We start from the raw sequence: 15,314 nt of genomic DNA, 5'->3' as shown, positions 1-15,314 counted from the left end.
TGGGCGCATGTCTTGTTTTTGGGTGCTTCGTCGTGCAGGCGGTGGTGTTTTTGGAAGAGGTGTTTTTGGACGTGTGTCTGTTGTGGGTGTGTGGTGGAGCATGTAGGTGAGCGGTGCGTGCCGTGTTGGTGTCCAAGTGTGTTTCTGAGCCCCAGAGGATGTTGTCCAGTCTGTGAGCCTGTGGCCATGGGTCCTCCCTTGTGCGTGTGCAAGTGCCCTTAACGTAGTAGAATTTTAAGAGCGTGTGATGATCATTTTCTAAAAGGTCTTTCAGACTTTGGTTTTTGTTTTTTCTAGTTTTTAGTCCCTGTGTCCCTTCATCCCTGCCTGTGCTTCCAAGATGTTCCGTGTGAGAAGGTGAGGGAAGGCCTATGTCCCTGCTGGATGTTGGCTGTGATGGAAGAGGCCAGGTGGGTGCAGTGGCAGTGTCCTTGGTGCAATAGGTTTTGTTTGGGGTGGTGGGGAGGAAGGAAGGGAGGGGAGTAGAGAAAGAAGGAGGGATGTGAGAGATTGTTGAATTGTGATTGAAAATTTTCTAGACTTGTGTTGAGTGTTGTATGTGTTTGTTGTGAATGGTTGTAGGTGGGAGCCGTTAGGCCGATGCAGGTCCTGTGTGCTTGTGCAAGTCTGTGTGGGGTCCTCATGAAATGGTGGGTGTGGGGAAGATCGGTGTTGGTCCGTGTCTACTGTGATCCTTGAACTTGTGGTATTTTTAAGGTCGTCCTCTGGTTCCATTGTTTCCTCAGGACTCGTGTGGGCAGCTGTTGGAGGGAGCCGTGGTGGACCAGTGGAGGTGGTTGTGAGTTGTGACAGCCCTGTGTCGGGTGCTGTGCAGGTATGTGAGGCTCCCCCTGGACCGTGTGTGTGGTGTGCTTTGGGTTCCTTCCCAGTGTTTGTGGTAAAGGCTGCCGTGGAAATGTTTTTTGCTTGTTGTTTTTTCAGGGCAAGTCATTTATGGAAGGTGGAAGTTCCTGTTTGTCCATCCATGGGAGGTCGTTGTTGTTTGGAACTTCCCTGTGCGGTGACCCAGCCCGTCCTTGGGCGGATGTCTTTCTGCTGTGAAGAGGTAAGAAGGTGTTATGCTTCAGAAGGGTGAGAGTCGGTTCAAGTGACATGAGGTGCAGAGAGCAGGAGCGTTTGCTGAGATGGCCATGTCCTGTTGTAGAAGGGTTGAGTGTCATGCTATGTGTGGAAGGATTTTAGTGAACGAGCAAAAGAGTGACAGGTGAGCCCATGAGGATGTGTTTTGTCTTTTTCTCAGAAAGGCTGTGTCCTGTAGTGTTGTTGAGTGATTACAATACCATCTATGTGTTTGTTGATGTGCATGTGTCCCATGTCGACCCGGTTAAGCATTGCCCTTCCCTTTGTGGAGGTGAAAAGGAAGAAGGTACGTGTCTATGTTGGCTGTTCCATAGTAGGTTTACATGGCGGTTTGTTTAGAGTCTGTGTCGATTGTTGCCTTTGCGTGTGGTACTGACTTGTATCCTGTGTGTGGAGTGTTTTAAGGGATAGAGAGACTGGGGTACGGATGACCATGTAGTTCCCCAAGTTTTGCAATATGCCCTGAAAGTCAGGCATCCTGGAAGTTTCTTTTGTGTTTCTTGAGTTGGGACAGTTGGGATTCCTGTGTGTGTGTGTGTGTGTGTGTGTGTATGTATGATGTTTCACCTGTTGGCACTGAGGTTGTGTGAAACGGCGAAGCCATTTAGTATTTGTAAAGAAGAATGGAATGTTCTGCTTGGATCCCTTCAGTTCCTCTCTGTTGAGCTGGTCCATGAGGAAGATGGTGTGCATTTTGACGTTTGATGAGTGTGGTCCAGCCTAAGAGTGTGTCATCCACCTCCCGGGTGAGAGTGGGTTCGGTCACTGTTGGAAGGTCCTGCGTTCCTGTCTGTTAGGCATAGGCGGTGTTTTCTGTGCTTTGTTCCCTGGGTCATGACAGGTCTAGTCAGTGGATGGTGTTTGGAAGTGAAAGCAAAGATAAATATTGTGTGGCATGCAAACGTGCAAGAAAGCGCTGCCTGGATGGGTTGTCTTTTCAGTGGAGCCTCCGTGTGCCTGTGTTGCCTGTGAGTCCTTGGTCCCCTGCAGTGGATGCAGGGTGCCATGGAACAGGAGCGGTAGGCCTGTTCCCTTTGGCAGTATTTTGGAAGCACAGGTCAGCGTCTGAAATGTGGTGTGTATGTGGGTCATCCCAAGCCAGGTTTTCACGTAGGCAGTTCCAAAAGCAAAAGTATGCATACAGCATGTTGTGAATTTGCTCTCGGACTAGGGGTTGTGAAAGGCTGTCGTGTTTTGCAGGGGTTCCGGTCTCATGGGGCAGGAGGGCAAGGGAGTTTTGGATGGGCAGTGAAGTAGCAAGGACAGTGCCGGATGTGAAAGGCCTTTGGGTGAAGCAGGTTTGGGTAGGGCCCTTGTAAGTCAGCGTTTGTGATATTTTTTTCTGCAGCATCCTTGTTTATTGTTGAGTGTTGGGTGGTTGAGTGAAGGAGTCCCATCTTGGAGTGAGAGCCAGTGTGTGTGAGGAAGGGAGGGTCAGGCTATGTCAATAGTGCTTTTAGTGCCTGGAAATAGGGGAGCCACGTCAGGCAATTTTTTCTTGCTTGTGTTAGAAATGAGTATTTTGTGCTCCTAGTCATGCAATCTAGCTTTCAATGTTTCCTGGTGGAGTGGGGCATCCACATGTGTTTTTTGTCTGTTTTGTTTTCTTTAGCATCCCTGTTTTCTATTTAAGAAGACAAAGTGCCTTTTTGAGTGTCCCAAGAAATCTCAGTGTAGGTTTTTTGCAGAGAATGTATTTTTTTGTGATGGTTCCTTTGAGTGGTGCATGCCTCTTGTCCTTCTGTGGTGTGTGAGTGGTCAGCTGTGCATGACTGTTCCCTTGTGAAAGCCGCAGCGGTTGTTGAGCTTTCAGCTTTTGGGGGAGTCAGTCTGGTGTACAGTGATGACCGCCACGTTGAAGTGTCTGGGGATGTGTGTTTCATGCATGTTCCTGAATGAAAGAATCTGGATCGATCCTGATGTCATTGTTCAGATGGCTTTATCTTGGCATGGTTTTTTCTGCCAGTCATCCATGCACATCTTTTCCCAAAATGCACATTGTGCATCCTAAGGCAGTGTCATGCATGGGTCAGTGTTATGGACCTTCTGTAGAATGACTTTGAAAGAGGGTCATGTCCATTGAAAAGCAGGGAGGGTGAGAGGCCGAATGGCATTGTCTGATTTTGGTGATACCTATCAGTGCAGGGTTTTCCATGAACATATATTTTGTTATTTGTTTTACAGAGAGGAATGGAGAGGGAGAGGTGTGGGGTGTAGAGCTCGATCCATGGATTAGCTGCCTTCTTCACAGCTCAAAGTGGGGACGGATGTGCTCACCTGAAAGGTATGCATCTTTGAGTGGAGTGGTACGTGGCATATGTGATTGTGCAGGCTGATGCTCTGTCCAGTGATCCAAAGTGGTTTGTTTTCATGGCAGCTTTTGAAGTGGCATGGGAATGTGCTTGAACTTGTGGAGCGGCTTGGAGATGAAGTGAATGCTTGTTGGCTTTGTCCATTCTAATGTAGCAAAGGATGTGTGTTGATTTTTAAAAGATGGATGAGCGTTCCAGTCCTAGAATTGTGTAGCTGAGAGAAACGGAGAGAATGAAGAGAGGAATGTCTGATGAGTGCCTAGCTGAGCGAGTCTTTTATGGGTTATGGCATGAACATCCTTTTTCCTTGTCTTGTTTTCCTCTTTGTTGACCGTGGTGGCCTGTGGTGTGAAGAGTCTTATGTCTTAAATGGGTGCTGTGCACGTCGCCATGTTATAGGTGTGATCTGTGTGCCCGTTTGTGTCCCATGTATGAGATGAGGCAAGATGATCCATCGATGTTGTTTTCTTTCATGGACCTGTTTGTCTTTCTGCCTTGCCCTTTTGTTGTGTTGTCAAGGTGCATGGGAAGCCATCGTCTTGATCTTTTGAAGAAAAGATATATGGTAGTATAACATGTGTATGCTTGTATTTTTTTCAACAATTCTCATTTTTTACCATTAAAAACATATTTTTTAAAGGACATATTTCTTTTTGTCAGATTACTGTTATTCTGAGCGAGCCTGCTATGTCTTTTTTTAGGGCTGCATGCCTGCCTGCCTGCCTGCCTGCCTGCTTGCCTGCTTGCCTGCTTGCCTGCTTGCCTGCTGTTCCAATGTTTGTCTTCCACTGTTCCAATCTGTGTCAGGGCCAGCCATGGGAGTTTTCTGTTTGTGTGCCCCAGCATCTGTGGATTGTATGTCCCCCGGCACTCTAGAGGAGTGGAGTCTTTTGGTCCTGTTTTTGGGTGTGCATGTCACCGTCGGGAAGTGTGTTGTTGGAGCCACGCATTGCACTGCACAGAGAGTCCGTTTGTTTACTTTTGCCTGGTCATAGCCACGTTTGGGTAAGCCTGTTGTTTGTTGTCACATTTTGGTCAGGTCAGGGAAGAGTGTTTCTTTCATCTTGCAGAAAAATGGATGTAGAAGACAGCATGTTTATGTTGCCTGGGTTCCTTTCCCGCTGTTGTTTATCGAAGGTTTTTGATGTCTAGGCACTATGAGAGGTTCACCCAGAGGAGCTATGTATAGCAGGAAAGTGTAATAGATCACACATTGTTGGAAAGCTAATGGATTGGGGTTCCAGTGTTCTTGTTGTCTTTGTGACTTGAGAAGGACATGCCTTGGTTGGGCCTAGAATCTGTGAGGAGATCTATGAAGCAATATGTGTAGGAGATGGTACCTTAGTAGGCAACGATCATTGGCAGATGGGTGGTGGGGATTGGGGGCCGTTGCCACTGTCAGGGAAACCTTGCTGACACTGACATTTGGGTATGTAGGTTTGTGTTTTCCCAAAGACTGTTTCATAGCCTTGAAAAGCCATAGACCCTGCAACCAGTCCAGTGTAGGCAGCCCTGTAGTAAGTGAAGTCAGTTCATAAGGGATCACCCTCTTGCAGAAGAGGTCCTTGCTGCACCCAGGATCTTAAAGCAGGTTTAAGTGTTGTAGTCCATTTCGATGTCCATGGTAGTGATAGTTGATAACTTGTAGGGGTATAGAGTAGGGTATCCCTCAGGTCTGTATTTCTTTGGAGCCTTCTGAACTCCATGTGTTGGTTGGTTGGGTGGGTGGTTGAGTGAGTGAGTGAGTGGGTGGGTGGGTGGGTGGGTTGCTGGCTTGGGCAGGGGTAAGGAATGGGTTTTCTGTGGTTCAAGTTCTGTTAACATGCTGTGCATGGATTCTACTAATAGACATTTCTGTTTCTAGGTCTGTGTGCCTTTCCTGGTGGCCATGTCCTGACAACAGAGGTTGCTGTTGTGATGGAGGGACCTGTGCCTTGTTTTGGAGGGGCCTGTGCTCCTGCTGTCACCTGGCTAGTGTGGAACGACGTGTCTTGTGCTTGTGATGCCCGAGTGTCCCCTTATGGTGCAGCTTCCTAGAGAAGGGAAGCTGCAACTGTGTGTGCTCACCCACATGTATTTGTGTAGGTTGTGCCTGTGGGGAGCTGACATGTCTCCCATAGGACCTGTGAGCACTGTGTCGTTTGTGAGTGAATCTTGTGGTTTTCTATGTTGTTAGTGTCCATATGAGCTTACACACACACACACACACAGTGTATTGGTTGGGTGGGCTCTGAGCATCATTGCTGTTTTATTTCAAGGATAGAAGAGGGAGACATAGAAGACAGAGACTGGGAGATTATTGTCTGGGGCCCATGGAGTTGTGTGCTTATAGCATTTCTTTCTAAGTGTGGGTCCTGAGTCCAAATGGAGGTGTTGGTTGGCTCCTATTGTGTGTTGCTGTTTCTGAGCCCTTGAATAGTAAGCAGCACACTTTCCCCTGCACCCCATCTCCCCTGAGCTACTCCATGTTGTCACCATCAGTCATTTTTCAGTCCTACTTCATGCACCTCATGTAATGCTGTCCCTCAGCTGCATTAGGTTGAATGTGTGTTTGATTTCTGAAGCACATACCCGTAACCCTGTGTGAAGGTGGGCCACATCCTCTTAATGGTTTGTTGTGTTGCACCCCTCGCATGTTTCTTGGAAGTGAAGAACCGAGGGGAGGGGAAGCCTATGTGGAGTCACCCATGGATGATCTCAAGGTGGCTGGCATGCTTTGTTGGAAGCAGTGGGCACATATGGCACAGCCTCCTTTCCTGTGTCCCACTAGGTGCCCACCTCCCGCACCTAGTTTGGTCCATAGCGTGTTCTCCCTGCCCCTGTTTCCATAGAAGTAGCAAGTAGGCCTCTCTGCATACCTTTACCGTTTCAAGGGTGGGTTAGCATTTCCAGGGGTAGCAGGATCGTCACCTATAGTTAGTGGTTGCATAAATGCCTGTGAAAGCGCCCCCCCCCCCCCCCCCCACGTCAAGTCAACTGGGTTGCAAAAATGACGGAGCACCCACCTGGTTATGCTTTTTATTGTGGATCAGTGAGTGCATTGTCCAGTCCGGTGCTCAAATCCCACTTGGCCCAGTTCCTCACTGTAATTTGTCTGTTGCTCAGCTGGGCCTCACGTGATCATTTCTTTACACGTCCAACATTTGCCCCTCCCCTGCCCCCACTGTAGCCTGTTTGGTGTGAGCATATGTTTGCTCCAGTTTGTGTGTAAAGGCAATGTGTAGCCGAGCATCCCAGTGTAGGCCACTTCCCCCATTGTCGCATACTGTCCGCTCCCCCCACCCAAAACTTTGTTCCTCCTTTTTACCTGTCAAGTGCTCGTCCTCTTGCCCTGTTCCCAGATGAGCGTCAGTCCTTTCTGCAATATCAGTTTAAGGGGTGGCTGGGTTGCCGGTAACTAGGCAGTTGCAGTTGATGAAAGTGTGTGAGTGAAGCCCCCCCCCCCCCCACGCCCCGCTCTTTCGATGAAGGCTCCAAAGCGCGGTGCTAGGTGCACGCCCCACCCTTCCGTTGTGAAACCCCCATGTCTGATAGCCACTGGTCTGCTGTGGCTTCTTGGAGGGACGGGGTGGTCTTGTTCTCTGGAGTGTCCAGCCACGGTCCCCTGCTCCCCCCCCCCCCCCAAGATTCAGCAACGGGGGCTCCTGGATCCAGCATAGCCTATGGCGCCCCCCGCCCCCCCTGCCAGAACCCCTAATCACACGGCTTGCCTGGGCCCCCGCCCCACCCCAGTGGACATGCACTATTTAGGGCCGAAAGATATGGCTGTGCGCATCTGCGAAAAAGCACAAAAAGTGTACGGTTCCAGTCGTTTATGGTTATGGCCAGCTGAGTGCTACTGCCGGGGCCCATGCTTGCCATCCCGAAAATTAGCACCGCCAGTTCCCATCCCACACAGCCTCATGTTCCCCCCTCCCCTGTCCAACTGTGTCCAGTTGTGTGCCCTCGGCAATGTCTCCCTGGACGTGGGACGTGGCCTCAATATGGGAAGTTGAGAGGACCCCTTTCCAGGCACCAGAGTCTGGATTACGTGGTGGAGCACCCGCAGCGGAAAGGGAAACTATGCTGGTTCCCGCACTATCCTGTCACGTGTGTGTGCCGCATTCATTCCTGTGGTTTGGAGGACCCTCACGTGTCTGCCTGTGTGGGCAACCACGTCTTCCCTGCCCCCATAAGTATTTCCCATGGCCCCCCCCCCCCCCCCTGTCCTGGTCTACGACAGTGTTGGTGTTTGCTTGCCATCATCCCGGAGCTTCCCTGTGTCCGCCACTATGCACCCCCCCCCCCCCCCCCCGCCCCCCGAGGTGTTTGCTGCTGTGCTGGTGCATGCTTCACCCACCCAAGTGCCTGGGATCCCCGGGGCATCTTTCCCCATTGCCCCAGCCGTGCCCCCCCCCCCCCCCCCCCCCCATCTACTGCGATGTCACACATCTAGTGTGCGCAGCCATTGTCCCGTCCTCCCAGTGGCCAGCCACCCTCACACAGCATGTATTCCTCCAATGTTCCATGGAGTCACTGGGGCACGATTGACAGGGTTCTGGGCACAGGGACAAGCACAGGCAAGCAAGTCATTGTGGTACAAGCTGGGCCCAGGGGTTCATGGGAGGTACATGGAGGGCAAGGGCAGGCTGTGAGTGGCAGTGTAGAGTCTCAGGGTGCTTGGAGTCCAGGGTGGCTATTGCAGCTTCTGGGGAATGAATGGAGACTGCACCTGAGGTCATTCTTTTTTGGTGTTGCTCTGTCAAGGTTGACACGTCCCAGTGTCCTATGTCCATGGCTGTGGGTGATGGTGGGCAGTTGTGCCTGAGGGCCTCCTAGTTGAGGAAGGTGACTCTGCAGGACGTTGTCTAGGCATTGGGCTCCAGCATCATCATCATGCTCCCTGGAATCTTTCCTGTGTGCTGCAAAGGGACGGGCCTTGGTCACTAGCTCTGCCCAGTGTATGTCTATGCTCTGGCAGCGCCAGGGCAACCATTGTGTCCTGCACACAGCCACTCCTGGCCTCCCCACAGCAGTCTCTGACAAGGCTTTCCATGTCCCCTAGCCCAACCTTAGCTATTGTCTGCCCAAAAGCTGCCTATCAGCCTTCCTGTCTCCCTGGTGCCTTGCAGCTCAGCCCTCCATCTTTTTGGAGCCAGCCCCCACCACTCACCTCTCTCTCTGTCCTCTTTCCTGCTTTGTCTCTCTTCCCAGGAACTGGTTTTACTCTTCCCATCCTCCAGTATCCTGTTGGAGTGAGCATTGCAAGTGTGAGGCTCCACCAACGCCTCTCAGGTTCCCTGTCATTTCCCCTAAATTCTATGGCCTTTTTTTTAGGAAGCATTCATCCTCTGCTGTGACCCCAGGGATTCTGGTTTCTCCTTCTCCGGACCACAGCGACCTCCACCTGCGTCCTCCTCCCTGTGCCTTCCCCCTGTCTTCCACCATGGAAAGTTGCAGCCTCCCACCTCCCCCAATCCCACAGCATGTTCATCTGCCTGCTGCCCTCAATGGTGGCTCCTGCTCTCGCCGCAGTGCCACTGCCACGCACTCAGCTGCGATGGCTGCTCATGTGCTTCCTCTGTGCTTATGCACACTCACCTCCTTGCTCAGCAGCGCACGGATGTGAAATCAGCAATTGCACTTCATCCCCCTCCTCGGATTGCATTTCTAAGGAAGCCATCACATTGTCCCCCTCAGCCCCGTCTGTTTGTATCCTTACGAGTTAGCCCACCTGTCTATCAAAGTGAGTCAGCGTTAGTTCTGCAGATTGCCTGCCCATAGTGTTTGTCACCACCAAGGTGATCCTGGATGATGGCACAGTTCCTGGTGGGTGCAGCACATGTCTTTGTCTTACCGCCTCTCCGGTGTCTGCATTCCCATAGGTGTCCAATGTAGCTGGCATGGTTTTCTGTGTGTTGTGTCTGCAGATTTCTGCAAGTCGAACAGGTGTCAGCAGGAAGTCAGGGAGGTCTGTACTTGCTTGTCGGATGTGTGTCTGCTGCTGGTTCCAGGATGCGTTCCATTGCTGGGTCCCTCGAGCTGACAGTGGCTGTTCCCCCAGAGGAGCTGCTGGGATTCTGGGGGAACGTGTGTCAGGGCTGTTAGCCCTGTGTCTCATTGCATCGCCTGGGAGCGCTAGGGCGGCAGGTGCAGAGCCTGCACGGAAATGGGTGGGTGCAGTGGGATTCAGCAAGAGGCATCTTACACAGCAAGCACAGGGAGCAGTTGGGGGAGCATTTGGGGCTTCTTTCTTCTCAGGCTTGCCTCCTCCACCTGTGGCGCAGCTAAGGTTTCTCTGGTCCTCCACACGGGTCTTTGAAGTCCCAATGCACACGGGCTCCCCAGTGACGGGGTGTATGTTGTTAGCGCTGGGAGTTTTGGTCTCCAGCAGCCTTACGGGTGCCATTTGGTAGAGTGCTTTCGTGCTTTGTGAGGCCTTGCCGGGTTCCATTCCCGCACATGCACTGTCTGTGCCATTTCTCCGTGAGTTGCTCTCTTTACTTATGAGTTATGCACCCCTTCTCCCATCATCTCCAAAACAGGTTCTTGTGCCCTGAGAAACACTATGGAGCCGTGCAGCCAGGATGGGGCCATGGACCTTCCTGGGCCAGGTCCTCCAGCTCTCATTGCTGTGGCCCAGGGTCTCTGCTCAGACTCCCACACATCGGTTTCCCCAATGAGCTGCAGCCACCCGTCCTTCCCCTGCAGTTCTCCATGGCTCTTCCTGCTCTTATTCCCTGAGGTTACCGGAACGCCACGCCCCCCCCCCCCCCCCCCCCCCCCGGGTCTCCGGTCAAAGACTGCAGGTCCAGTTCAGTCAGATTCGCTGTAAAAGCAGCGGAGGGTCCCCCTTGCTCGCAAGGAAGCACTTACCCAGGGTTTGCCGGATTTGGCGGGCAGGTGGCGGGGCTCACGGGGCCCACTTGGTGCGTCCCAGCATCGAATCACAGTGCGCACGGGGCTTCCCTGACCTTCCTTGGAGTTTTTCCGCGACCATGGCACATCCTGTGTGCGGTGATTCCAGTCTCCTGTGCTGTGACTCTGTGTGGGCGGCTCTTTGGGCACCTGAGCGGACGGCGCTCAGAGAGGAGTGCAGCCATGGTGTGCAGAGGGGAGGAGGAGGGCGCACCTGGCCTTTATGAGGTTCCCTCAGAAGGAAGCTGCGTCACTGGTTCTCATGGTGGCTTATTGGGTGTTCGCTTAGGGGCGTGGGCAACAACTCAGCTTTTCCCACCTGGAGGGGGCTGCCTGCTTGCCAGAGCTCATGCCTGCAGGTGAGGCTCATCTCAATGATAAAGGCCGACCGCCTCAGCGCGCCTTTTCCTGGCTCTCGGGGCACCGGAAGCAGGGAAGCCCCGACCGCCCGACAGTTTACGTCTGCCGGCGGGCCAGAGACTGTGGGTCCCGTCAGGGAGGAGGGTGGTGTCTGAGGCGGGGGATTCAGTCTGCGCCCTGAGGAGAGGGAGCTGTTCCCGCTGCAGCACAATGGCTTGCTTCAGGGGCGGGTGCGACCGTTTTCCTGTCAGCCGCTTGGCGCCTTCTTTGCTTTTGGCTTCAGCCGCTCAGAGAAAGGGCACTCGGGCGTGTGTTGGAGGCTGAGGCGAGCGCGCGGAGGGCCTCCCTGGAGCGGCTGCGGACGTGAGGCTGCAGGTGAGCGTTGCTGAGCTCGGGAGGGAGGAGGAGCGGGGAGTGCGTGCACTGAGGTGGTGGGTAGGCCCGTTGCCCCGTGGCTCGGTCACAGTTCGGGCAGGTGTGGGTCTGCTTCCCATTCCGGTGTGAGTTTCTTACCAGTGGGTGTACAGCGTTTCCACAGCTCATTGCCCAGCGTTCGCAGTCCTCCCGCCCCAAGAGAAGAGACTTTTAGGAGCCCTTTGCTCCCTCCCCTGTGTCGGGCCCTCTTTTGGCCTGTCGGTCAGTTCCCTTTTCTGGCGTGTGCTCAGGAATTCCATTGGTTACGCTGCATGCGTGTGCCTGGCTGTGCTCTGGGTGGGCAGCCATCTCTGTGCTTTGCTCCCCTTTCTGGGGCATTTAGGCTTGTGTCGTGCTCCCTGTTTTCCTTGAGCTCCTGGAAGATTGAAGGCGGAGAAGAGTGTGTTGGCTTCGTTCTTCCTTGTTGTTTGCCAGCCGTAGTCACCTGGCTTGCAGGTGCACAGCTTCCATGTGCTATTGCGCAGGGAGTTATGAAGGGTGGCTCGGTGTTGCTACTTTACTGCCAATTTCCACTCACTGATTGTCTCCTGTGAGGATCTGCAGTTCTCCCCCCACCTCCCCCAGCCCTTTCTTCCTCACAGGTTTCCATGGAGAGGGAGGCCTGGTTTTTCATAGGGGGCTTTCGTTGCATGGCTCTGGCTTCACATTCTCAGGCTCCCATGAGGGGTTATGCAGTGTTCTCTGCTGTGCTCTGCCTTGTCCCACTTTTCTGTTTCCGTGTTCGTTTTCAGTTGTCTTATGATTCCATGGGTACATTTCCCTTCTGGCCACATGCCCTGTTGGCATGCTCCTCCTCGATCCCATGGATCCAGTTTCTGGTGTGAAGGGGGCACAGAAGTCCTGGGCACCCGTCACATTGACGTTCCTTGTTTGGCTCCTGGTCTTCAGGAGTCGTGGGGAACTATCCCTGCATTGCAAGTCTCACAGAGGTGGTTTCCAGAATTCGGGATGCGCTGCCTGTTTCCACATTTTCCACCCTTTGTCCGTGGTGACATGCACGTGTCCTCCCAGCAAGGGCAGCCCATGCCGTTGCTGTGTGGTCCTCTTTGGCCATTTCCTCCTGTTCATTTTGTTGAGTCTTCGCCTGCATGTGGATGTTGCCTGTGCGGTCTCCTCATCGGCTTTGTGCGCGTGTACTTTTCGGTTGATGTCATGCTTCTGAAAAGTGCTCTGCATGTCTCCCTGTTTAGGCATTTCTTCCTTACGATTATGGATGTTATTGCTGGTTTATGATTAGCCCTGTATGTTTCCATGCTGATTTGCTACGTTGGACTGTGACTCTTCTCCAATGAGACACCAGTGTGTGCTTCCGGCTTGAAACTCACAGCGTCTGCTGTGCGCTGTTTGAGTGTTGTTCTGAATGTCTCCGCACTGCTGCGCTTCCACGTTTCTGAGCGCTGCTTCTGTTCCTCTGCTGCCGTCTGGTGGCTGCCAGTGGGATGGCGCAGTGTTTCGGCAGCGGTGGGGAGCTGGTGCTGTTCCATTTCTCTTTCGTGGTGCATTGATATGTCCAGAACATTTTGAAGGCTGCCTATGACATGCTGTCCTCCCTCCCTCCCTCCCTCCCTCCCTCCCTCCCTCCCTTCCTTCCTTCCTTCCTTCCTTCCTTCCTTCCTTCCTTCCTTCCTTCCGCCATTTCTTTCTGTTTGTTTGCCTGCCTGCCTGCTTGCCTGCCTGCAAGTAGCTCAGCTGATTCTGGCTATGCCAGGTGAGTTTTGGATGTTGGAATTTTGCTGTGCTAAGGATGTCTGGTAACTGAGCATGGGGAGTCCTTCTCTGGCTTATGTTCTTTTCCGTAGCCAGTACTGCTTCCTTTTGTAGTTTCCCGTTGACCTCACAACTGTGTTTTTCTCTTCTGGGACCTACAATGGCTCGCATGCAGTCTAGGGTGCATGTTTTCTGAGATGCCCCATCACAGCCTTTCGGGGATTGTGCAGCAGCTGTGTGCTGTGATGTCACGGGCCACCTGTGCTGGTGAAACTGGTGCAGGTTTCCTGTCATCTGTGCAGCAGGTGACGGATTCCTGTGCCACGGCAAAGGAACCCTACTTCCAGTGATGCCCCTGGCTGGTTTTCCTCTTTTTTTTCCCACTTGCTTTGCTAGATTCTTGCCCTGCCTCCTGTGTCTGCTTTTGTCCAGGGCACATACCATCCTTCCAGCCTCATCCCTGGCCCTGACTCTCCATGAAAGGAGGCAAATGAGTGCTGGGCATCTGTGGCGTTGACATTGCCTGCTGCATTGCTGCTTTCTGCAGGCTGCAGGGAAAATCTCCCTGTCTCGGTGTTTTCAGAAAGGTCGTTTCCCCTGTCAAGGGTGCCATTGCCTCTGTTTGCACAGTTTTCGCCACGTGTGTGTGTGCATGGTGCCACCTGGGTGTTGTTCTGCATCATCAGTCAGTGCCAGTCCTGTTGTGTTGAGTCTGTTCTGCCATTTCTGTGTGTGTAGCCGTTTTCCATTGTCTGCTTTGTTTGGTCGTCTGCTTTGTGGTCTCCTTATTGCTTACTTGTCTGGGCAATGAAGTCTGGTCAGCCCTGGCCTGCCGGGACACTGCTTTGCATGTTTCCCTGCGTTGCATCGTGCTGTGCTAGGGAATCCTTTACATGTCAGGTTGGTTTCCTCCTTCTTGATTTCCCCTGCAGGTTTCCATGGTGCTTCCCCGCCCGGTTATGCCAGCGGTTTCCAGTCAGCCTGCTTTCCATGCTGGCGGCTTCAGATTGTCAGTGTCTGCTGTGCCCACCCTGAGGATTGATCGGCCATCCCTTCTCTGTGCGCTGTGAAGTGCGCGCCACTTCATTTGTGATCCTTTGCTGCCATCTTGTGGCTATTTACGGAACAGCAGCGCATTTCAGGAAAGGCTTCTGAGAGTGCTGTTCCTCGGTTCATTTCAGCCATTCCCTGACATGTCTTCTGCCTTCTTCTCCTGCCGTGAGCTTCTGCTTTTCCTGCGGTCACGTCCTACCTTGTATTTTCTTTGCGGGCACCTTTCAGGGTGTGGGCAGCTGCCGTGGGGAGCTCGCTCTTATTTGAGTGTGTGTGCTTCCCTGCCGCCTCCCCCCACCCCTTGTGTGTTTCTCTGAGGTTTGAGCTTCGGTTCATTGCCTCCTAAGTTGGCTGGCTGGGCGCAGCTGCCCTCACCGTGTGCTGGCAGAATGGCCGTGTACGCCGTGGAGCCTTCCTTGCAGCTGTTGCCTGTTGCTTTCGCTGTGTTCCTTGAGGTCCCCTTGGGCTTCCGTGCCGCCTGCTGCTGCCAAAGATCGGTTCCTGTTCACTGCTTTGTTCCTGGCCATGTCTTCAGGCAACTGTGCACTGTCTGTTGCTGCCTCCGGCACTGTTGGCAGCTGTTCCCTCATGGCGCTTCTGTGCTTGGATGCCCACATCTGATGCATGCATTGTCATGGCGATTCATCACGCTTGCTATCTGTCCTTTTCCTGGGTCTTCTTTGCTCATTTTTCAAGTGTCCTTATGGTGCTTCATGTCTGGGTTAGGGTGGGTTGGGGGGGAATGCAGGTTTGGAAGGTTGGAGGTTTTGGGGGAGGTTTGGAGGGAGGGTGGGAGGGAAGGGTGGAGACACACAAAGAGAGAGATAGACAGGTAGAGAGAGGCAGAGAGGCACAAAGAGAAGCAGGGAGACATGGAGATCGGCTCAGGTGCAGAATTAGTGTCTGCTAGTTATCCTCCTGTCAGTGTCTTCCACCGTGTGCCAAGCACCCATGGAAGCACGCGCCCTCACTGTGAGTCTGCCTCTCAGTTTCCGTCTCAGTTACTGAGATGTGCTGTTGAGGCTGCTGCTTCTTTGGAACTTTGCTGTGGCTGCCTGCAGACCTTGCCAGTCTTCTCTCTGTTCTTGTGGCCGACTGCAGTTTGATTTTGGAATATGGGCCTTTAGTTCGCACGCTGTAGCTGCTGTGCTGGTTGTGTGTGTGGATTGCTGTCTGTGTGTTTGCGCTGCTTGGCTGAGGCCTGATGTTGTGCCCCTTCCTTCTGTTGTCTTCCCTGCTGTGCGAGTCCCATCCTTTATTTCCTGCCCGTGTGTTGTTGCCGTAGGCTGTGATGCAGCTCCATTCTGTTTGTCGATTTCTTCCATGGTGGCTATGAGGTGCGATGCGGGGAATCCCTTCATGACATAGTTCCATCATTTGCTGACTTTCCAATTCTCAGCAGGTACGTGTGGTGGCAGTTCGGTGGCCTTGCTCCCTGGGAAATGGCGA

General features: G+C 52.9%; 1 long non-coding RNA gene across 1 annotated transcript; it reads left to right on the top strand.

Annotated features, from left to right (window-relative positions):
* Nucleotides 1-301: 301 nt before the first annotated feature.
* LOC139020344 (uncharacterized) lies at nucleotides 302-3,379 on the top strand. The gene is made up of 4 exons (XR_011473298.1): nucleotides 302-410; nucleotides 747-835; nucleotides 943-1,066; nucleotides 3,286-3,379. It is a non-coding gene; the product is annotated as an uncharacterized lncRNA (long non-coding RNA).
* Nucleotides 3,380-15,314: the final 11,935 nt, after the last annotated feature.

Source organism: Myotis yumanensis, unplaced genomic scaffold (assembly GCF_028538775.1).
Source record: "Myotis yumanensis isolate MYYU_CA2020_CCGP unplaced genomic scaffold, mMyoYum1.0.hap1 SCAF_12, whole genome shotgun sequence".
NCBI lineage: Eukaryota > Metazoa > Chordata > Mammalia > Chiroptera > Vespertilionidae > Myotis > Myotis yumanensis.
Note: the sequence above shows the minus strand (reverse complement) of the source record. Positions and strands in the feature narration are given on the sequence as shown.